The sequence below is a fragment of the Macaca thibetana genome, chromosome 5 (assembly GCF_024542745.1).
Source record: "Macaca thibetana thibetana isolate TM-01 chromosome 5, ASM2454274v1, whole genome shotgun sequence".
NCBI lineage: Eukaryota > Metazoa > Chordata > Mammalia > Primates > Cercopithecidae > Macaca > Macaca thibetana.
In genome coordinates this window covers 14,151,590-14,175,736 of record NC_065582.1, presented here as the reverse complement: position 1 = coordinate 14,175,736, position 24,147 = coordinate 14,151,590, and the positions used below count along the sequence as shown (strand labels likewise).

At 34.9% G+C, this 24,147-nt stretch overlaps 1 protein-coding gene across 1 annotated transcript in view; it reads right to left on the bottom strand.

The window, feature by feature from the left end:
• GPM6A (glycoprotein M6A) overlaps window positions 1–24,147 on the bottom strand; it is a 368,770-nt gene that overhangs the window by 216,389 nt on the left and 128,234 nt on the right. The window lies entirely within an intron of this gene.

Here is a 24,147-nt window from a genome sequence, read left to right as displayed (position 1 = left end):
TCTGAAAGTCAATGAAATAAAACTATTTCATTCCTTCTGGGACTCATCAGATGACAGAGTTCTTAAATGGGAGGCCCTAGATTTTCCTTCTTATTTTATACCTACATTTGAAAAATATCCAAGTGTCTTACAGTGTTTAAAATCAATACATTACAGAAAATTCTGGAGGTAAAGAGCCAAACTTAGTTGTGATAGCTGGCTTTAGTAATTTACCTGAAAACAGATTATAGTTTAGAGACTAGAGCTACACATAATGAAGATCAAATTCTGGCTTTACGTTGCACTAACTGGTAATTTTGGAAAATTATAATTCTATTTTGATTTCAATCCTGTACACATAGAATATTAACAATTTGCCTACAACAGGGAAATGATGTTCTGAAATTTTAAGAGATAATGTATACATCGTTATTGACACGTTTTTATTACACAATAATACTGTTATTTTTAACTAATAAACATAAATGTCTAATAAATACTATTATCTATGCCATAAAGCAAATCAGATATGATAATTTCGGAATTTTTAAAAATCTCTGTGTGTAAATAAAAGGAAGAGTAAGAAAACATATATACAATTCAGATTCATATAAGGAAAAGTGATAAATTTTAATTTTAGATTTTGTTGTTGTTGACTGATTCATTAACAAGGAAATGGTATTGAACTGCCTGAAATTTCATTGCTTGATATTTATTTCTGTATGTGAAATGTATTAATTTCAAAATATGTAATTCATTTATAAATATGTATAGATTTAAAAGTGTAAAAATGTTTCCTATCTGGACATATAAGGTATGTTTCCTATCCAAAGGTAAGTACAGTATTAATTAATCTGGTAGAGAAGTGTAATAAAGACATTGCACCAAATATTCAATTATTCAATATCCATGTGCTTCCCAATTCTCCCAGCCCCCTTTTAGTTGGATGGGGCCTTGTGACTAATTCTGGCAAATGGACTAACAGTAGAGTACATGTGTATCACTTCTAAGCAAAAGCCTGGATGATAGGTATGAGAACATGGATGCTTGTCTACCTTTGGTGAATGCAGAATCATACAGGTTTAGCCTCCATTGACCCAGTGCCTTGAATAGCAATGGGGGGCAGAGTTCATTTGATGATCCACATTGGACATGTAACACCACCAAAAATAATCCATGGACATGTTAAGTCACAAAGATATGGGAGTTAATTTGTTACTGCAGCATAATATAGACTGCCCAGATTAACATGGAAATGGTTTCATTGTCAAAAAGATGAAAATAGTTGTACTACACTAATAATCATTTCTTCATAATTGCCTTTATTTTTAATATTTGCTAATCTCATGACTTTTATTTGATAAATATATATTGGAACTTATTATGTTGAAGCACTTTCCTCCCCAAAGTAAGTCATTGTCTGACATGAAAGAGAAGACAGAAATATTTATAATAAAACATAGAATGTTAAATGAATTCTGAGGAAAGGAATATTGGTCCTACTAGATTTGTGGGAAGAGATATTATCTCCTTTGAGTCTTGAAGAATTGGATGTATTTAGACATGTGAGGATGAGCAAGATATGGTAATGAAGTAATGGGGAGTATTCTGGGAGAGAGATTAACATGAGCAAAATCATAAACAGAAAATAGTGACTTGTTGAGTATGGACAGAGTAAAGGCTAAACTAAACAACACAGAGTTGACATCCACCCTCATGTGCTTCTATAAAAAAATAAGAGTATATCCAAGAAAGTTATTAAAGAAAAGATCTGAAGAGAGACATGGAAGCTTGACAGCACGAAAGAAGACAACCTTCTTTCATTCTTTCTAAATTCCTGAGGGATATCAGGAGAAAAACGTGATTCTAAACTCTACTTTAGAACCTTAAGCTATAAAGGGAGGGAACAGAGACACGCCTATTAGAAGTTTATTACAATAGCCACCATGGGATTTACTAAGAAAAGAAATTATTGTGACAAGGGAGTAACAGTGGGAATGCAAGAGAGACGAAAAATTGGAACATTTTGTAAATGCAGACACAAGAAATTCAGGAAAACAAAATTGTGGATATGAGGGCAACAGGAAGAGAGGAGATAAAAACCAGGATGATTAAAGGATGACATTAGGAAAAACAAAAATAAGAACATAAACAGGGGTGGGGTGAGGCAATTTGATTTTGGACTTGTTGACTTTCATATACTAATACACCATGTGGGAAGAAGATAAAAGTAGGTTTGGAATTCAGGAAAGAGTTAGTCTGGGTGATGTATGCTTAACAGCACCAACAGTCTGAACTATTTCACTGTAAGTAATCTCAGGTGGAATTTTCTTAGACCCCAATATCTGTTTAGCTGATGCATTGCAAGAAATATATATACATGTAAAATAAATATGTATATAAATATACATAAAACATATATGTAGGAAGGGCACCCACAGAATGGGAATATTCATTTTACATATATATTGCATACTTAAAATCTTATGTATTTATATTTTTCATATGTATTATATAAATACAATATTATATATGTCTATATATAATTTTATATATGATATATATTTATTTGTAACATAAAATAGTATATCTATATTAAATATGTTAAAAATTGATTTCCCTATCATGCATGTGTTCTTCCTACTTTCAACAATTTTTCTTACTAGAAATATTCCTCCTAGGGTACAGCATATCACTGCAGCCCATTCTCTCCTTTTGCCTGATGCTTTGTTTTCTGAAGACTGTAGCCTCTGGCCGGGCATGGTGGCTCACGCCTGTAATCCCAGCACTTTGGGGGACCCAGGCGGGTGGATCACAAGGTCAGGAGTTCAAGACCAGCCTGGCCAACATGGTGAAACCCCGTCTCTACTAAAAAATCAAAAACTTGCTGGGCATGGTGGCAGGCGCCTGTAATCCCAGCTACTCTGGAGGCTGAGGGAGGAGAATTTGAACAAGGCAGGTGGAGGTTGCAGTGGGCCAAGATCGTGCCATTGCACTCCAGCCTGGGCAACAGGGCGAGACTCCATCTCAAAAAAAAACAAAAACAAAAACAAAAAAAAAACTGTGGTCTCCAAATGAGTGTCCTAACACTCTTAATGTTCAATGAGAGGGAATAATATTCAGGTTACATTGAAGAGGGAAGAGTACCTAGTTCTCTAATATAAAACAGGGATCGTAGATACAGAAGCTTTGGAGTAAGGAGGAGAAAGTCTGTCAATCTATTTCCCTTCAGACCCACACAATTTGTTCCACCAACAGGTGGCACAGTATGCAAATCAGTTGTGATTGGCAAGTCCAGTTCAATTTGCATTCTGGGTTTTGTTTAGCTTGCAATTTAATAATTAATTTAAATAATTTTCTATTCCGTATTGGACTATTATCTTCCTCCATCATTGTTTAGTTTGCAGTCAAATCTGTTTTACGAAACAGTCACATGTCGGTGGTGCCTTAAGAAACAAGAAAAGAGGACAGTGGCCACACACTGGGTGAAGCAATATGGAAAGAAGATGTTAGCCCCAGGAAGTGACTGGATATTAAAAGATCAGTCAAAGCAGGAATTCGGAGTCAGAGACAAACACAAGAAAATAAGCTCCCAGGGGAGGGTATTGAACTCCCCATAATACTTGGAATGGGGGCTTTGGCCATCTTATTAGCTGTGAAATAAAAGGATGAGACCAGAAAGTGAAATCTTTTCAATTTTAGCATTTGGCATTCCTCCTAGGATGGAATAGATACTCCATCAGTTTGGAATGAATAAATAAATAAGTGGAAATGTGTGAAAACCTGAAGGAGAAAATATTGAGAGAAAAGAGAATTTAAAAAAAAAGGAAATTTTGGAAGGCTCACATTTTTAAAAAGGAGTAATGAGAAAAGGAACTGATAAGAACCAATGGATACTTATGGAGATAAATGAATCGCCAGAGACCAAATAAAGATTGGCTTTAAAAATTTAAGTCTTCTTTCAGAGCAAAGGCCCATCTTCATTCTTGTTTCATTCTTCATTCTAGTGAAAATTCTAATAAATTTCCACTTTATTAGAGAGGGCAAAGAAAAAGTGAACTAGCCCCTTATTGTGTCATGTTAGATCTGCATTTCAAGCCCTTTCAGTATGGAGGCCCTTAGCGCTTATATTAATAATAAGTATTTACACTCCCAAATTTGAAAATGTACTTGAGCTTATCTTTAAAAACAAAGGGAATGAGGTCTGGAAAATGGTTTCAGAGTGCCAATAGATAGCACTTAATTTCCCTCCTTTGTTTACTACTCTGCTGCCTTTAAAATATAAAGAGGAAAGTCCTTTTACATCTGCCGTCAGGGAAACAGGAAGGAAAAAAATCTTGCAACTTCAATGAAAATGTCAAAGTGCTAATAAAATAAAGCATTTCACACATCCTTACAGCAATATGAAAATCAGAAAAGATATATCACCTTGTTCAAAGCAACTAATGGATTATGCAATATCCAGCAAAAAGTCTCAATCAATGCACAATAAACATTGTTTTTTTTTCCATTAACATTGCACCCCAAATGGGTCATCCAGTTATTACCAATATCATGCTTCTTCTTAGATCTAACATCATCTCCTTTAGGGAACTTGAATCCCACAAAAACCTGATTTTACAGAACTACAGAAAACATTTGAAAGCTACAATTGATTGCCTCATTTTTTCTCCTATGATTTATAATTTAAAGAAAAAATTTCAAACCACTTTGGTTCAAAGAGATTAAAATACTTTACGAATAATTGACTGCTTCTATCCTTAATAACGTATACATATTTAGAGTGATTATTTCAGTTCAACTCAAAAATATTATTGAAATAAGGCTTTTTTGGCATGATATCAAAAAAGATTATTTAATCAAATACTCTAGAGTTAAGTTTACAAGAAAGTAGTATCAAAAGAAGGTTTAGGTTTTCATTTATTCCTTTTTACCTTAATTAAAATCTTGACTAAAATCTTGAGTTGAAGCTTATCACAATATTGAGGAAGTATTAAATAATAGTGCAGCACACATCAGACAATAATTGGGAATTCAAACAAGTTCTTTTTTTTTCTTTAGCTTAGCAAAGCCACAGAAACAATGAGATCAAGAAGTAAGAAAATCAGGAAATCTTCATTACTCTTTACAAAGAATTAATAAGATTACCAGTAGAGTCGTTCTATGCTTTTATGTAAGGGGTTATGTTCCAAGGAATTCAAAACAAAAAAGGAAAGGAAAATACCCAGCAAATATGAGTTGTGGCAACTTGAGAACTCACATGATGCTGAGGTTTTATTTCTGAGCAGTACTATTGTGTGAAGATATTATGATAATTAATATCACTCAGTTACCAAAAATAAAACCTTTAAGCCTTCTTAGCAAGTTTGAACAATTGTTGTAAGCCTAAATACTCTTAACTATTTCACTATCAAAGAGTATTTATACAATATGTTTTATAATTGGTCCACATTAATTTGAACTATAGGTCCACATTAATTTGAACTTTACCTTGAAACAAAATGCAGGTTGCCAGTTGACTTAAACATCTCACAAAGTTAAAACAAAGGGACCCCTATAAAAGTAGAAATAGGAAAAAGCACAAGGAAAGCACATTTCTGACTTGGGCAGGTAAACAAATTTTTGAAAGTTCTGAGGATATAATTTTGATTTTAGCAGAGGCACTTTGGAAATAAATATGTGTCAGCACAAGATAGCAGAAGACAAGCATATCCAGAATGAAGATACTGAGACCATCAATTTCTTAGGAAAAGAATAAAAGGCAAACAAACAAATAAGAAGAAACAAAAGAAAGTAAGGATATGAGGACACAGGAGAGGTGTCTCATCCAGAAATTACATGAAGGCTCTTGAACTAAAAGATGAATAAAGTCAGAGTCTGTTTCATCAAGAACTCTTTTTATCTGATAGCAATGAAAGCTTAGAAAGGTGAAAATCCTAGGACTTAAGAGAAAAAAATAATCTAATGAATGACTGGTGGATGGACTATTGCTTCAAGCCAAGATTGAATAACTAGGACTGGATTTACCTTTACACCTGAAACAACAAAAGATTGAACAAAAATGTATGAAACAATGGTTTCCAAGACAAAGGGTGGCATATAATAAAATACAAAGATCTCTGAAAAAGGGAATACAAATGAAATGAGCCCTATAATTGCCCTGTTACTGCCCTGAAGGAATTTCCAGGCAGTGGTGCAAAAAAGAAAAACCCAGGCAGAGTGCTGAACTCCGTGAGTTAAAAGATTGAACTGAGACTACAGAGAGACCTAGACAACAGCAGTTAAAAGAATGGAGTATCCAAGGGAATAGAGCTGCACAAAGAGGTAAGTATGGAGATACACAGAGGGTTTACCTTCAGTATTCAGCAGAGCACTGGTTCACAAATAAGCATTAAAAACAAAACAAAAACAAAACAAAACCAAAAACTCAAGAAAGAACCACCTGAAAGGATTAAAAGGAACAGCGCCAGTTGCTCACACAGAGCAAGAAATAGTAGTGTTTGCTTCTACCATTAAGGGTAGAACATCTCATAATTTTCAAGTCACAGGGTAGACATTCAGAAGAGTTTTGCCTCAGTGGTTAAACTAATTTGACAAAACACTGCTCTGATGCCAACCAGCGAACTTAAAAGGAGTCCTTGGAAAGATTACATTATTTCCAAGTAATTAACTGCATCCTGGAACGTAGCTCAACAATATTTTTTTTAAAAAAGAAAAATTTCAAAATTTCTAGCAGGCAATCAAAAATTACTATGCATGCAAAGAAGTGGGAAAATATACTCTCAAAGAGAATGAAAATAATCAGTCTAAACAGAGCCAGATCTCAACTAAAGATTAGAAATAGCAGGCAATAATATTAAAAGTTATTACAACTATAGTCCAAATATTCAAAAGTTCAGTTTGCATTTGCAAAACTTATAAAACTTTATGACACAAACAGTACAACAAACGTATGCAAATAATATATTAGGACAGAGGATCCCAGGAAAGAATGCAGACTGTGACAAGAGAATCTAACTATATTACAAATGTATGAGAAAAACCTCACTTAAGAGGTTGAGAGTAAGGTACTGAATGAAATAACTTTGGAAATGAATGGAGTCTATGAGACATAAGGCAAAAGGAATTGAAAATAAGCTCTGTATTCTAGTCAACAAAATTGTTTTCTACTGGGGTAGAGGATAACAATTCTAATAGTACTAGATGAAAGTACTGGAATTGAACAATTAAGTAAATAGATGACAGATGATGCAAATGAGGTTTCTCACTGTTGGAGTGGAAATTTTTAAATCAGCAAGGGAAGGAGGCTAGAATGATCCATTTGGTAATGGATTAGAGTTGAAGATACGAGAATTCATGTTAATATAATACTGATGCTTACATACGGAAATATTTATAAATATGTACATATTATGGGTTAATATACACATATATGTTTCTTTTTTCTCTCAACTGAGAGGGCCTGGAAGTAATGACAATCCAGCAACAATGAGAACACCTAACTAGCACACAGGAGCATGTAAGAGCCTAGAGCTCGGCTCTTGCTTTTTAATTCTACTCACCAAGAGAAGGAACCAGAGATCATTGGATGAATGGCTGATTCTAGGACTGGGATGAGATATAAAAAAGATAAGTCTGTAACATCTTTTAGTTCAAGAAAAAAAGGAATTACTCAAAAAAGCAAAAAAATATATTGATATATTAATGTTTATGTGGTTTTCCTGGGTAAAGGGATTTTTTAAGGTAAAAACTAAGAAAAATCACTGGGTAAAAACAAAGAGAATAGAATAAAATATGCACTTTGATTAAAAGCAATGTATTAGTTCATTAATTATAACAAATATACCAGATGGGAGAGTTCCCTTGATCCCTTTGTGGGACTTGTGACAGGGTGTGGCTCGGTTACTCAGTCCCTGGGTCATTTGCTCATACTGCTTGTGGGAGGGGTAGCACATAGGTGAGTGGGTGCAGGAGTCGGGCAAGTGCCTTCGGGCACCAGCAGGAAAGAACCCCATGCCAGCCTGCGTGCAACATCTCGGGGTTGCCCACGACCTCTGGAGCCCCAGAGGGCATAGGTGACAAAAAGTTTTAGCTTTGCTGTCTGTGGATGGCTTAAGTGTTAAACAGCTCAGTAAAGAGTCAGTATGACAGCCTTTTTAGGTTCCTGCACGGTGCGTCCCAAATTCTTGTCTGGCCTCCAGGAAGAATCAGGTTACATGAATGGAGTGAAGGGTGGTGTATGCAGAGGATTTATCCTGAGCAATGGAAGTGGCTCTTAGCTGGATGGAGAGCTGGAAAGGGGATGGAGTGGGAAGATAATCTTCCCCTGGAGTTCAGCCATTCCCAGTTGACTCCTCTCTATGTTCAGGTGCTTCTTCTCTTCTCTCCTTCTCTGCTGTGCCACTCTGCTCCTCTGCCAGTGGAACTTGGGGTTTCTATGGGCACAGAGTGAGGGTCATGGTAGGCCAGGGTGATTTTGGAAAAGGCAACATTTGGGCAGGAAAACAGGAATGCATATTCTCATTTAGGGCCTCATGTCCAGACTTGCAGGTGGAGCTCTCACCAGGGAACCTACCTTCTTCTACCCAGTATTTCCCTACCTCCTGTCTGTATCAATCCTTATGTAAGATGCTAATAATAGGGGAAACTATGTGTAAATAGTATGGCAATTCTCTGTACTATCTTCTCAATTTTTCTATAAACCTAAAGCTGTTGTAAAAATTAACATAAATATTTTAAAATGTAATTGATTCAATGAACAAAAATAAGCACAAGCAATTATATCACGAGCAATATATAGCATGTGATATACAAATATGCGAAAAGTAAAATGTATGAGTACAGAATATTTCAGTACAATACATTTCAGTACTGACTGAGAGGAGAGAAATGAAGCAAAGAATGACAAGATTCTTACAGTATACGTGAAGAAGTACAAAACCACTTGAAGGTAGATTCTGATAAGTTAAAACATATAAAATATATTAAAATATCCACGACAATAGCAAAGTAGTTACAGCTAACAAGCACAGAAAATATAGAAAATGCAAGCATAAAAATCAGTTAAAAACAGGAAGTGAAAATGGAACAAAGAAGAAATAAACACAAAATGAAAATAGCAAAATGACAGATGTAAACCTAACCATATCAGTAATAACATTAAATGTAAATGGTCTGAATTCTATAATATTTTCAGGAAAATCCATTTGAGACAATGCAATATCCATTCTTGTTTTTAAAAACTCTCTGCAAATTAGAAATAAAAAGAAACTCTCTCAACCTGATAAAGATTTTCTGAAAAAAAAAATTAAATCTAACACCATACTTAATGATAAAAGACTGAATGTTTTCCACCTAAGATCAGAAACAAAACAAGGATGTTTGCTTTTACCACATATATTCACGAATATACTAGAGGTTCTAAATAGTGGAAGAAGGATTAAAAAAAATAGCAACCTGTGTTTTTGCAGATGACAATTAGAAGTAATTAGAAATTGAAATTTTAAAAATATCATTTATAATAGCATCAAAAAACATAAAATACTTAGGGATAAATCTGACAACAATGGTCAAGAACCACACACTTGAAAACTACAAACGATTGCCAAGAGAAATTAAAGACTTAGATCACTGGAGAGGTAGGCTATGCAAATAGATTGGCCAAAGATTTAAGCAAACATTTCAACAAATAAATATATGAATGGTAAATGAGCATATAAATAGATGCTCAACATTATACGTTATTAAGGAAATGAATATTAAAATCACAATATGACATTTTTACATACTTATTAGAAAGCTAATGAAGGGTCAGAGGCTGTGGCTCATGCCTATAATCCCAGCAATTTGAGAGGCTGAGGTGAGTGGATCACCTGAGGTCAGGAGTTTGAGACAAGTCTGGCCAACATGAAGAAATCCCATCTCTACTAAAAGTACAAAAATTAGCTGGGTGTGGTGGTGGGTGCCTATAATCTCAGCTACTCGAGAGGCTGAGGCAGGATAATTGCTTGAACCCAGGAGCAGGAGGTTGCAGTGATCTGAGACCATGTTGTTGCACTCCAGCCTGGGTGACAGGAAGAAACTCCGTCTCACAGAAAACAGAAAGAAAAGTTAAAGAAAGTTGAACATAACCCAGTGTTGGTGAGCATATGAAGGAAGTGGAACTTTCAAACACTGCTGGTGGAAATGCCTAATGGTAAAAGAAACTTTGGAAAACTTTTAGGAAATTTGTTAAAAAGTTAAAAATATATCAACCATATGATCGATCCACTCCACATCTAGGTGTATACCCAAGAGAAATGAAGGTGTGTGTCCATATTATGACTCTTCTAAGAATATTTATAGCAGCTTTATTTGTAAGAGTTAAGGACTAAAAGTAACTCAAATGTCTCTGAACAAGTGAACAAATAAACAAACCTAATATATGCATGAAATGGAATTCTATTTGGTAATAAAATGGAAGAAATTCTTAAAAGACACTACAATATAATTAGGCTGCATGAAAGAAGCAAAAAAGGGTATATACTGTATGATTTCATTTATCTGAGATTCTAGAAAATTCAAACTAATCTATGGTGATAGAAGGAATATTAGTGACTGCCTGGGGATGGAAGGAGGAGATGGGGTGGTTCAGGTAGAAAGAATTCCCAAGAGGCATGAAGAAAGCTGAGGAAGGATGTATACATGTTAAATGCTTTGACTGTGGTTATGGTTTCATGGATGTATAAATATGTTGAAATATCAAATTGTACATGTTTTATGTGTAGCTTTTGTATGTCAATCATCTTTCAATAACACTATTAAAAATATGTCTAGTCACAAAGAAAAATACTAAAAAAGAAATCCAAAGAAATTTAAGTTACACCTGCGAAAACCTCAGAGGCTGCAGCCTCAAAGTCTGGGAATCAATGGTGTGACTGTGCATTTAAGAGACAAAGAACAAAAGGTAGAGGCAAGGTAATCTTCTAAATTAGTGCTAAACTAGTTAAGCAACACGAAACTCAGTTTGTGTCATTCACTTTTAATTCCGTATAATTTGTTCCATGAAATTCCTGTCTACTAGAGAAAATATATCGATACACTTCAATGAAGTCTGTGTTTACTGTGTAGCAGAAGTACAGAAAGGTGAATGTCCTTCTGCCCTACAGAAGAAAGAGCCAAATGAACCCAGAGAAATAATATCCAGACAAGATTATCTCCTCACTCCCCACTCACTTGATTCCTACTTCGTGTTAGATTCCTGAAACCAAGACAGACGTGACAAGAATACAGATGAAGTGCTCTGAGGTTTTCCTAAATAATATTCTATATCAAGAAACTTCAAACAGCTAGGAACTGGATGCCCCCAAAACAAAACCAGCCATGTGGTGTATCCAGGAATTTAAAATAACCATGAGTAAGATGCCAAAGGCTCTAATTTAAAAAGTAGACAACACAAAATAGCTGCCAAATACCAAATATTTAAAAAATAATCTACACATTTCTAAAGGACACATGGGTCAAAAATGATATTTTGAGACAAATTTAAACTATTTCAACATAAATAAAAGTGAATATACAACTTATTGAAATTTATGTAATGCAGAGATAGGAGTGCTGGATGCTTAGAGGGACATTTCTAACTTTAAATTCATATATTGAAAAAGAAGAAAGACCTAAAATAAATAAACTAAGCTGCCATGTTGAGACATGACAAAAAGAAGAGCCAATTAAGCCCAACACAAGCAGAAGCAAGACGATAACAATACAAGTAAAAATAAATGAAATTGGAAAGACTAAAGAGTAAAACAATAGAGAAAAATCAATGAAACTGAAAGCTGAGTCTTTAAAAAAAAAATCAATAAAATTAGCAAACTTTAGCCAGTCTGATGAAGAATAAAAGAAGGAAAATACACAAGTTACCAATATTAGAAATTAAGGAGGGATCATCACTACTGATGCCATGAACATTAAAAGAATATACTAGATTCTATGAACAATTCTATGCCCACTAAGCTGATAACTTAGATAAAATGGACCAGTTCCATGAAAGACACAATTTACCAATATTCATTCAAGGAGATATAGGCAATCTGAATAGCACTTTGTTTGTTAGAGAAATTGAATGCATAATTTAAAATATTCCAAAAGCAAAGATGAGATGGAAGTGTAGCACAGAGTGATAATATCTCTAGAAACCAAATATTATAGTATATGCTGTCAATTTATATTGACCATTTTCCTATTAGTTACTTCAGTGACAAGCAAGCAGAACATCCAGCTTAAACACCGGCAGTAAAGATCACACATCACTTCATGACCTGTTCCTCCTACGCAGTGCATCTGGGAGTAGAACCAGGAAAATCTTTCCTTAATGGTCAACTACTATGCTTAAGCAGATTGCCATTTTTTGGCTCTGAGTATTCCAATGCTTTTGAGAGGAAAGTTAAGTGAATGTTAAGGCTATTCTTTATGTGTAAAGCATATGGTGAATTCTAGGAAAAATATCTCATTTCCTAGAAATTTCCTCACATAAATATCTCATCCACATGGAAAGGTCTGTAACAAAAAAACACTAGGCCAGAGAATAGCACCAACTTTCTTCATTAATCTGTATAATCGTAAATGAATTTAGATCCATGAAAATAAGCATTATGAAAAATTGCTAATAACATGCAAATATAAAACAGGAATATAATGGAATACTCTAGCATGGTCAAAGGATATTTCAAGTTTACTCTTTATAAAGAAATTAAAGGCACAAATATAATATTGGAGCTTGTATAAGGCGAGTGAAAGACAGAAAAAGACAAATATATATGAATTATAAATATATATTTAGATAAAGGATAAAAACACAAAAATAAGGATAAAAAGGGCAAATAAAGGATAAATCAAAAGGATAAAAATATAAAAATAACATATATATAAAGCTATGCATTTATAACTCCAGTCCTCTTTCATTTAAATGACTCAGAGAAACAAGTTCAATAATTTTAATTCAAACTAAAAAAAAAAATTAAACACTTTGAATCAGATGTATACTGGCTGCGCACAGTGGTTCACGCTTGTAATCCCAACAATTTTGGAGGCCGCAGCAGGCAAATCACTTGAGGTTAAGAGTTTGAGACCAGCCTGGGCAACGTGGCAAAACGTCATCTCTACTAAAAATACAAAAATTAACTGTATGTGGTGGCCCACGCTGTAATCTCAGTTACTGGGGAGGCTGAGGAATGAGAATTGCTTGAATCTGGAAGGCAGAGATTACAGTGAGCCACGACGGTACCACTGCACTCCAGCCTGGATGAGAGAGAGAGACTCTGTCTGAAAAAAAAAATGTTTAAAGACATTTTATTTTTCACTATCCCTAATATAAATTTGTTGTTTTCCAAATTTATAATGTATTATATCTTCCATAAAATAGAAATGAAATAAATAACTAGATGGAGCAATAAATAATACGAAAGTAGCATATTTTCTACAAAAAAGTATTAATACAAATATTCACGTTTACTCTGTTAATCTAAAATTACTATTTGTAACTGCCATAGTGTGTACATTAATTCAAAGCAGAATTCACAGTTTTACATTTTTAAGTCTTCCTATCCAAAGCATAGTTTTGTATTGATGTCTAATTTATAACTTCCATGGATTCACTTTTTGGCTGAGGCTTTAAGTTCCTTTAAAAACTTTTTCATAAGTATCTCATACATGGAGAAAAGTGTGCGCTTTGCAAGAGTAAAATCCAGTGAATTTTCACAAGCTGCATATATCCATGTAAACAGCACCCAGAAGATTATCTCAGTGCCGGAAGACTCCACCAGACCCCTCCAGGTCACTCCTTTCCATCAAGGGAAACTGTCCCTGTCTTCTAACACTATAGTAGTAGACTGCCTGTTTCTAGATTTTATAGAAACTAAATCATACACTATTAATACATTCTTTTTAATTTGTTTTTGCTCAACATTATGTTTGTGAGATCCGTCCCTGTAGTTACAGGTCATTTATTCTTGCTGCTGAGCAGTGTTCTCATTGTGTTAATTTAGCACAATTTATTAATCCAGTCTACTGCTATGAATATCTACATGCTTTCTGGTATTGACTATTAAAGACAGTGCTGTTTGAACTTTCTTGTACAAGTACTTTCGTAAACAGTGTACACATTGCTTTGGAGCACATGGCAATGTTCAACTTTAGTAACCAGTCTAAATCCCCATCAGTATTACATTAGCATTCCATTTACTCAAAGCACAAGGTTTTATATTTTTGTCTTTTTTTTCTCTGAGTGTCCATTTTCATTCAAGCAATTTTGGTAGGCATATCCAGTGACTATTTCATATAAATTTTGCATTTAAAAAATAAATTTTACTGCTAATTTTGAAAGCTTTGGTTGCTGTTGCGAATAGGGTGATCTCAGCTTTGCATTTTTTCAAAGTCACTGGACCAATTATACCCGCACCATGAGTATCAGCATGTGAGTTTTTCCAAATACGATTTTCTGTTTGTTGTCTTTCTCTCTCCACCCTGTCTCATCTCTCTCTCTTCCTTCCTTTTCTCCATTTCACTGATTCTGATGATTGTATTGAGCAGACATTTTTGACAGCTGTATTAAAGGATAATTGAAATACAATAATCTGTAAAATTCAAAGTATAAAATTTCATATTTCAAATGTGCATGCATATATTAAAATATCACCACAATATAGATAACATTTCCATCACACCCTTCCAAGTTTCCTCATGCCTCTTTGTGATCCATAGTTTCCTCCATATCATCCCTCCACAGCACTAGATCTCTTCTTTGACATTATTGTTTAGTTTGCATTGTCTAGAATTTTATATAAATAAAATCGTATACTATGCACAGTTTTTGTGGATTTTTTCACTCAGTAAAATTATTTTAAGGTTATCAATGACACTGTACATATCAATAATCCATTACTTTTTATTGGTGAACAGTATTCCATTGAACTAATATGCCACAATATGTTTATCCATTCATTTATTAATGGACTTTTTTTAGTTTTGGGAAGCTACAAATAAAGAGGCTGCAAACATTTATGTATGAGTCTTTGCATGAGCATATGCCTTCACATTTTTCTTGAATCAATATCCAGGAGTGACATTACTGGTTTATAAAAGTATATGTTTAATTTCATAAGGAATTTCAAAATTATTTTCTGAAATTGAACAAATGTATGTTGCCACCAGCAATGTATAAAAGTTCCATTTTCTTGGCCAGGCACAGTGGCTTACATCTGTAATCCCAACACTTTGGGATGCCAAGGTGGGAGGACTCTTAGAGCCCAAGGGTTCAAGAGCAGCCTTGGCAACAAAGTGAAACCCTGTCTCTAGAACAAATAAAAAAATTAGCCGGCTGTGATGGCAGATGCCTACAGTCCCAGCTATTGCAGAGGATGAGACAGGAGGATCCCTTGAGCCCAGGAATTCTAGGCTGCAGTGAGCTGTGATTCTGCCACTGCATTCCAGCCTGGACAACAGAGAGAGGCCTTGTCTCAAAAAAAATAAATAAATAAATAAAATTCCATTTTCTCAATTTTATTGCCAACATGCTGTGCTCAGACTTTTTAAATGTTGTCCTTCTAGTGGGTTTACGGAGATATTCATTGTGGTTTAGATTTGCATTTCCCTAATCAAATAAAGTTGAGCAAGTTTTCATGTGCCCTTTGTTTTTGTTTTTGTTTTTTGAGAAAGGGCCTGACTGTCACCCAGGTTGTAATGCAGTGGCACGGTAATGGCTCACTGCAGCCTTGACCTTCTGGGCTTAGGTGATCCTCCTGTGTCAGCCTCCCAAGTAGCTGAGACTACAGGTGCATGTCACCAGGCTCAGTTAATTTTTTGTATTTTTTGTAGAGACAGGGTTTCACCAGTTTGCCCAAGCTAGCTTCAAACTCCTGGACTCAAGCAATCTGCCCACATCTGCCTCTGCCTCTGCCTCCCAAAGTGTTGGGATTACAGGCATGGGCCACCATGCCCAGCTTTTTGCTAATTTTTGAATAGGGTTGTTTTTCTTCTCATTGATGGGTTGCAAGGGTTCTTCTACTATCCTGGATACAATTTTTATCTTATAAAAAATTTGTAAATATGTTTTCTATGGCTAAGCTTTTTACTACTTCAAGTGTCCTTTGAACAGCAAACATTTTTTAATTTGATTAAATCCAATTCATTATATTTTGTTTTATAGTTTGTGTCTTTGTGGGTCTGTACTATTTAGGTAATCTTTGCCTAATTCAAAATCACTGAGATTTCCTCCTATGTTTTCTTTTAGAAGTTTCTATTTGGTGTTCTTACTTTATATCTATAATTTTCATTTTTTAATTTCATTTTTTCTTTTTTCCTCTTTTCTTTTTTTTTTTTTTCTTTCTTTTTGAGACAAGGTCTTACTCTTTTACTTAGACTGGAGGGCAGTGGCATGATCTCAGCTCACTGCAACCTCTGCCCCTCAGGCTCAAGCAATTCTCCTGCCTCAGCCTCCCCAGCAGCTGGGATTACAGGCACACCACTACCACCCAGCTAATTTTTGTATTTTTAGTAGAGGCAGGGTTTCACCATGTTGGCCAGGCTGGCCTTGAACTCATGACCTCAAATGAGTCACTCGCCTTGGCCTCCCAAATTGCCGGAATTACAGGCGTGAGTCACTGTGCCTGGTCTCATTTTTTTTAATATAGTATGAGGTAATAATGAAAGAGTACTTTTTTGCATGTGGATATCATTTTAGCACAATTGTTAAAAAGATGATCATTTCACTATTGAATTACCTTGGAAACACTGTTGAAAATCAACTGGCTATATAGATGTGGTTCCATCCCTGGGCTCTCTAGTGTTCTCCACTGTTCTGTATTCTAACATTATAACAATACCAAGTGACTTGGGTAATGATAAGTATTGTTATCAGATAGTGTAAATTACCTAATTATGTTCTTCTTTTTCGCAATTGTTTCAGCTATTCTAGGTCATTTGGATTTTTTTTTGTAAATTTAAGAATGAGTTAGAATATTTCTACAAAAACTCTGAGTGGGATCTTGATTGGTATTTCATTGAATCTGTAGATCAATTGGAAGAGAACGAACATCTTAATAATACTGAGTTTTCCAATCCATGAACATGATATATGTCTTCATTTGCCTTAGTTCTTCTTTACTGTCTTTCATAAATCTTTTATCTTTCTACATGCACATCTTAAATATTTTGTCAAATTTATTCACTAACATTTCATATTTTGTGATGCTATTGCAATTGCTAGTTTTTGAGATTTTTTTTCTTACTCTTAATTTCTGATTGTATTTGCTGGCATGTCGAATATTTATGTCTATTCTGCTGAGGAATATTTGTCTGTAGTTTTATTTCCTTGGGTTTTCTTTGATTTTGTTATCAGTAGAAGAGTGATTTGATAGGAAACCACTATTAAACGAAACAGTTTGTGTGGAATTGGCATTACATCCTTCTTAAATATTATGCCGAATTCACCACTGAAGCCATTGGAGCCTAGAATTTTCATTGTGGAAAAATTTTTAATTGAAAACTCAATTTATTTAATAGCTATAGAGCTATTTGCAATTTATATGTTTTCTTCAGTGAACTTCAGTAGTTTAAGTCTTTCACAGAATTTTAAAATGTTATCCAAGTTACTTAATCTATTGCCATAATATTTGCAATATTCATTTTTTAACAACTATATTTTAGAGTGGTTTTAAAATCCCAGGCAAATTAAAAGGAAGGTACAGAAATTTCCATAAGGCCCCTTATGCCAATACATGCATAGCTTACCCCGCTATCAACATTTCCCGCCAGGATGGCACGCTCATTACAACTGATGAGCCCACATTGACACATCATAATCATCCTAAGTCCACAGTTTGCCTTAGGGTTTGCTCTTGGTGTGGCGCGTGTTAAGGTTTGGATAAATGTACCCATTATTATAGTATCATACCGAGCATTTTCACTGCCTTGAAAATCCTCTGTGCTCCACCTCTCCATCCCTCAACCCCTGACAACCACGGATCTTTTTATCATCACCAATCTGCCTTTTCCAGAATGTCATATAGTTAGAATCATACAGTATGTAGCCTTTACAAATTGGCTTCTTATACTTAATTATATGCATTTAAGGATTCCCAGTGTTTTTGCATGGCTTGATGGTTTATTTCTTTTTAGTAATGAGTAGTATTTAATTCTCTGGATATACCACGTCTGTTAATCCATTCACCTACTAGGGAACATCTTGGTTGCTTTCAAATTTTGGAAATTAAGAATAAAGCTGCTATAAAGATCCATGTGCATGATTTTGTGTAGACATGTTCCCAACTTCTTTGGGAAAATATAAAGGAGTGTGATTGCTGAATCATAAGACAGAAGTATGTTTACTTTTTTAAGAAACCACCAAATTGTCTTCCAAAGCGGTTGTACTACTTGGCATTCCCACCAGCAATGAATGAGTGTTTCGGATGCTCCATATCTTCATCTGCATTTGGTGTTGTCAGTGTTCCAGATTTTGACCATTCTACCAGGTGTGCATTGTTGTTTTAATATGCATTTCCCTGATGACATGAAGTGTGGAGCATATTTTCATATGCTTATTTGCCATCTGCATATCCTATTTGACAAGGTGTCTGTTAAGGTCTTTGGTCTACTTTTTAACTGGGATTTTTAAATTTGTTCTTGCTGAGTTTTAAGAGTCCTTGGTATATTTCAGATAACAGTCACTGGATATATCATTTGCAAATATTTTCTCTCAATCTATGGCTTGTCTTCTGTTTCTCTTGACATTGTCTTTCACAGAGCAGTTTTTAATTTTAATAAACCCCAGTTTATCATTTGTTTCTTTCATAAATTGTGCCTTCGATGTTGTACCTAAAAAGTCATCACCATACCCAATGTAATCTAGCTTTTTTTCTCATGTTATTTTCCAGGATTATTATAGCTTTGCATTTAACATTTAGGTCTGTGATCCATTTTGAGTTGGTTTTTGTGAATGATGTAAGATCTCTGCCTAGATTATTTTACATGTGGGTGTACAGTTGTTCCAGCATAATTTGTTGAAAAAAAATCTTTGCTCCATTATATTGCCTTTGCTCCTTTGTTCAAATATAGTTGACAATATTTATGTGGGACTATTTCTGGGCTCTCTATTCTGTCCCATTAAACTATTTGCTACCATTGATCTATTTCTGTTTCCATAGATCTACTGATCTATTCTTTAGCCAATATTACATTGTCTTGATTAGTGTTGCATTGTAGTAAGTGTTGAAGTCAGGGGTTAGTCCTACAATTTTGTTCCTTTCCTTCAAAGCAATGTATTGGCTATTGAGTTGGTATTTTCCTTCTCCCACATGAAAGGCTACAGCTGATTGAAGTGGGGTATTTCCCTTCCCCCAGATCAGTTAGGTTCTGATCATACCCCACCACATTTGGTTCTGGTTAAGTAGTTTCTCTTTGGGAAATATCTTGTTAAGAACAGAATTCTCTCATGTATTTCAAAATGGTTCCCTTTCCCCTCCCCCTGCCAGAAGAACAATGGACTTTTCCCCTGATATTTACTGTGGGAACCAGGTCAATTTGGTTGAACTTCTGAAGGTGAGTATTGTGCCTTGTCCCCATGACTCGGTTTCTCTCAAGCTCTTCCTAAAGTTGTCCACATCAAGCCTCCAGCAATTTGTTCAGGTTTTCTTATCCTCAAGAGTCTTTAATCTGGTAAGGCTAACTCCCTGCATTCATCTGTCTCTCCAGTGTTGGAGGCAACAGTTGCCTTGTGTCATCTAGATTCAGAGTGTTGATTTTTCAAACTATTCAGCTTCTCACTTGCTGTTAGGAAGTAATGGTGATTTCCAAACTCCTTACATGTGGAACTGGAACCTAGTCCTTTATTGTTGTTTTCATGTCTGTAGTATCTATAGTGATACACCTTTTGTCAGTCCTGTTTTCTATGTCATTAACTTGTTTTGGACAACTCTTCTTTCACTAATTCATTATTCTCAATCTATGTACTTAATGCTATAAAGTTCCCTCTAAGTAGAGCTTTACCTGCATCCCACACATTTTGAAAATTGTTTTCCTTTTCATTCAATTTCAAATCGTTTCAATTTTCTCTTGTATTTTCCTTAGTTATTAAAAAATATGCTGAGATCAGTGTCCAAATGTTTGAGGATTTTCCAGTTATCTTTCTGTTATGGATTGCTAATTTAATTTTGTTTCATGCAAGAACATGTTATGTATCATTTCAATCATTTCAAATATATTGTGACTTATTTTATGGTCCAGAATATGACCTGCCTGTTATATCTCATTATTACTCAGTGACCATTTTTGTAAATGTTGAATCCTTACTTGATGAAAGAATGAATAAATGACTCCACTTCTCTGGAAGTTTCTTTCATCCTTTTCTGTTCTCATTTGTTGCATGACTTCAGGAAAGTGTGAGTTCAGCTTGATCTTGTGCTATTGATGGCTTACTATTGTCCAATTGCTTGTATTATTGATGACTTGAGTTGGTCTACACTAATTCCTGGGTACCTATCAGTTTCACATGTTGTGATTACATTTCAATAAATGCATAGTGTTCTAAATGCTGATTCCAGGCATTTGATTTGACTTGGTTACTAATGATTTACTTCAAAACACCATCATGCCTAACAAAATCACAAAAAACTACATTTCACAGACTTCCAAAGCTACTCTCAATTTGTCAAAAATCTCGTTATTCAAACCCATAAATGCCAATGGCTTATTGTACTTTCATCTGACCTTTTTTCTATGCATTTCTTACAGTTGTAATCATACTTTCTAAAAATTATATGAAATAAAGTGTATCTTGTTTATTTTCCTAATATCATGTTGGTCTCCTAGCTAAATGCTAATGACTTCAAAAGTCTTTTCTATATTTATAATAATATGTGATTCTGTGTATAGGACACACAAAATAAAAAGGTAGCACATATACCCAGGGAGTAAGTTAATCACTCACAGATATATCACATTTATTTATTTTAAAAAAAACCACAGCCAGGCATGGTGGCTGACGTCTGTAATCCCAGCACTTTGGGAGGCCGAGGAGGGCAGATCACGAGGTCAGGAGTTCGAGACCAGCCTGACCAACATGGTTAAACCTCGTCTCTACTAACAATACAAAAATTAGCTGGGCATCATGGCACGTGCCTGTAGTCTCAGCTACTCAGGAGGCTGAGGCAGGAGAATCGCTTCAACTCAGGAGGCAGAGGTTGCAGTGAGTCAAGATCATGTCACTGTATTCCAGCCTGGGTGACAGAACAAGACTCCGTCTCAAAACAAAACAAAACAAAAAATTTAAAAAAAATCACTAACATAGCACTTAGTATGTACCAAATATTTTTCTAAACAATTCACAAGTTCTAGATCTTTTAATCTTCCTACCAAGTCTATGGTGTAAGTACAATCATTATCTCCATTTTACAAGTAAGGAAATAGTATAGGCTTTAAAAAATTTAGACAAAGTCACATAGCTAATAATTTACAGCACTGGGATTTGAACCAAAGCTATCTGGTTCCAGATTCTGTGCTCTGAATTATTCCTCTGCATGATTAGGCATGTTATTTATTTTCCTTTATTCACCAATTAATTAACAAACTGAATTGCCATAGTAGTATAGTGTGATTAGTGCTATTAGTGTTTTGTCATTGACCTTAATTATTAGTTTCCTTGAGCCAGAATACAGCATCTAAACTTTGCTTTAAAATACAACATCTGCTTTTTTCTTGAACGAAGTCAATTTTTTTTTCAATTTTTTCAGGGCAGTAATTCAACTCCTCAAATGTCAAACATCAATGCATTATTAAAAAGCCCCTGTGTAAGTAAGCTATCCTAAGCCTTTTAACTCAGGATCTTAGGCTACCTTGTTGAGACTAAACATTCAGCTATCAAGTTTCCTTTATTCACTCAATAAAATGTTATCACATACCTACTATGTAACAGGCACTATGCCAAATATGGAGGATACAAAGATAAAAATTAATATATATAAAATATTTATTTTTGCAATTAAAAGCTTTCTTAAGTTTTTACTTTACATTCTCAATCTCATAGTTCTCCTTATAGACTGCTATCTAGAACCCTGAAATTTTCCTCTGTTAAATATATTCTGTTACATTACATGGCTTCTCTTCTTTAACTTCTCCTTATTCCCACACCTTATGTCATGGTGAAAATTTGCTCTTTGGGAAAATTATCTCTCTTCTCTTCTGTGTATAACTGTGTTTCCTAGAGTTCTCCTACGGTTAGACAGCTAAGTTGGGAAACTGTTTCCCTTATTAACTGGCTTTAATCCTGAACAACTACTTTGGTCTTTCAAAACCTCGAAGTCCTCTCTATAAAACAGAGACTAGAGTAATTATCTTTTTAAAGAGATGTTGTAAGAATGAAATAAAATCACTCATCACACAAAACATTTATGGCAAACAAGAAAGATTCAATAAATGTGAGTAGCTATTATTATCTTAATTATGTTAATATCATATTTCTAGAGAGTTTTTAGAAACATTCATCTTCTTAATCCCATGCCGCCTGCTTGATTTATTTGTATGCTAGAGCCTTCTGGTACTTCTCCAGTCTTTCCTTATTTATCTTTCTCACTTCATCTTTACCTTGAGCAAATAGTTTGAACCAAAATTTTGGAATTTTTATCTTCAAAAGAAGTCAATCTGCCAGGTGCAGTGGCTCAGGCCTGTAATCCCAGCACTTTGGGAGGCTGAGGCAGGTGAATCACCTAAGGTCAAGAGCTCGAGACCAGCCTGGCCAACATGGTGAAACCCCATCTCTACTAAAAATACAAAAATTAGCCGTGTGTGGTAGTGGGTGCCTGTAATTCCAGCTACTTGGGAAGCTGAGGCAGGAGAATCGCTTGAACCCAGGTAGCAGAGGTTGCAATGATCCAAGATCACACCACTGCACTTCAGCCTGGGCAACACAGTAAGACTCCATCTCAAAAAAATAAAGAATTCAAACTTATTAACAAAAGTAGCTCCTTTCCTCCTGATTTCTGAATATTTTTCAGCCTTCCCTTTAACCCTGGTCACAATAGCTTTCTCTCTTTTCTATGCATTACCTTGATTAGCAAGTAATGGCACTATCCCCTATATTCATTCACCAAGACACCATTTTTGGCTTATTGTGACTTCTTCCATCCCAGGGTTATCCGTGCTGTTATTTCCCCTGTAGAGGAACATTGCCTATTTCAGAGTCTTTGTGCAAAATTAATAGCATGATGTCTCTTTAACCTTGGACAAATACAATCTCTAGTGACCATTTTGTATGAGAATATCTGTGATCTGCTCACAATTTTTGCTGCAGAAATAAAAAATTTTATTTCTTTTTGTCCTGACAGATATTCCCAAAGAGATCATAGATCATTTTATTACTAAAGCTCAACTAACGCATTATTTTTGTCTCTGACATATGCATTCCAGAGAAAATGTCTGACTCATTCCACTGGGAATTTACAATTATGGCTTGTAAAATACAATCTCTCTATCCTTTTTTCCTTCTCTTCACCTCAGAGATTCCAAACATTTATTATTTTACCTCTATTGGCCTTTCCTTTTCCTCCTGGTTAATTAGGCAAACCAGCATTTTAAATCAATACTAGAAATAACATGTTTTTATCTTCTCTCATTTTTGCAGTTTACATAGGTGTATATTTATCAGGGTGTGGTTCATGCCTTTTTGTTCTACATACCTCTGCAAGCTCTCTGGAAACTACTCTGCACCGTGGTGTCACCCTGAGCACTTGTCTCCACATCCTCCTTCACTACACTACTCCAGACTTAACACCCTTCTCCTCTATTTCCAGGCACTTCCTAAAAATTGCTTCCAGGGTTTCTTTGATGTATGTCTTTCTGTCTGAGGCATCAGCCATCTTGGCCTTAACCCAGGAAGCACTAAAATATTCCTATAATGTGGGTATGGTGAGTTGCCATGCAAATTGAAGTATGTATAACTAAGGCAAATAAAGAAATTAGAGATATTTCAAAAGCTTACATAATAGAATTCTCTTTACTTGGCTTTCTTTGAGAATTAGAAGAAACATTATACATTCCTTTGATCATAGTGAATATAATATTAATAAATACTCCCGTCTTTAAAGTTGAGTTACTATTTTGAGTGTTTAGAGTAAAATTTCTCCAATGCTAGTCTAGGAACCC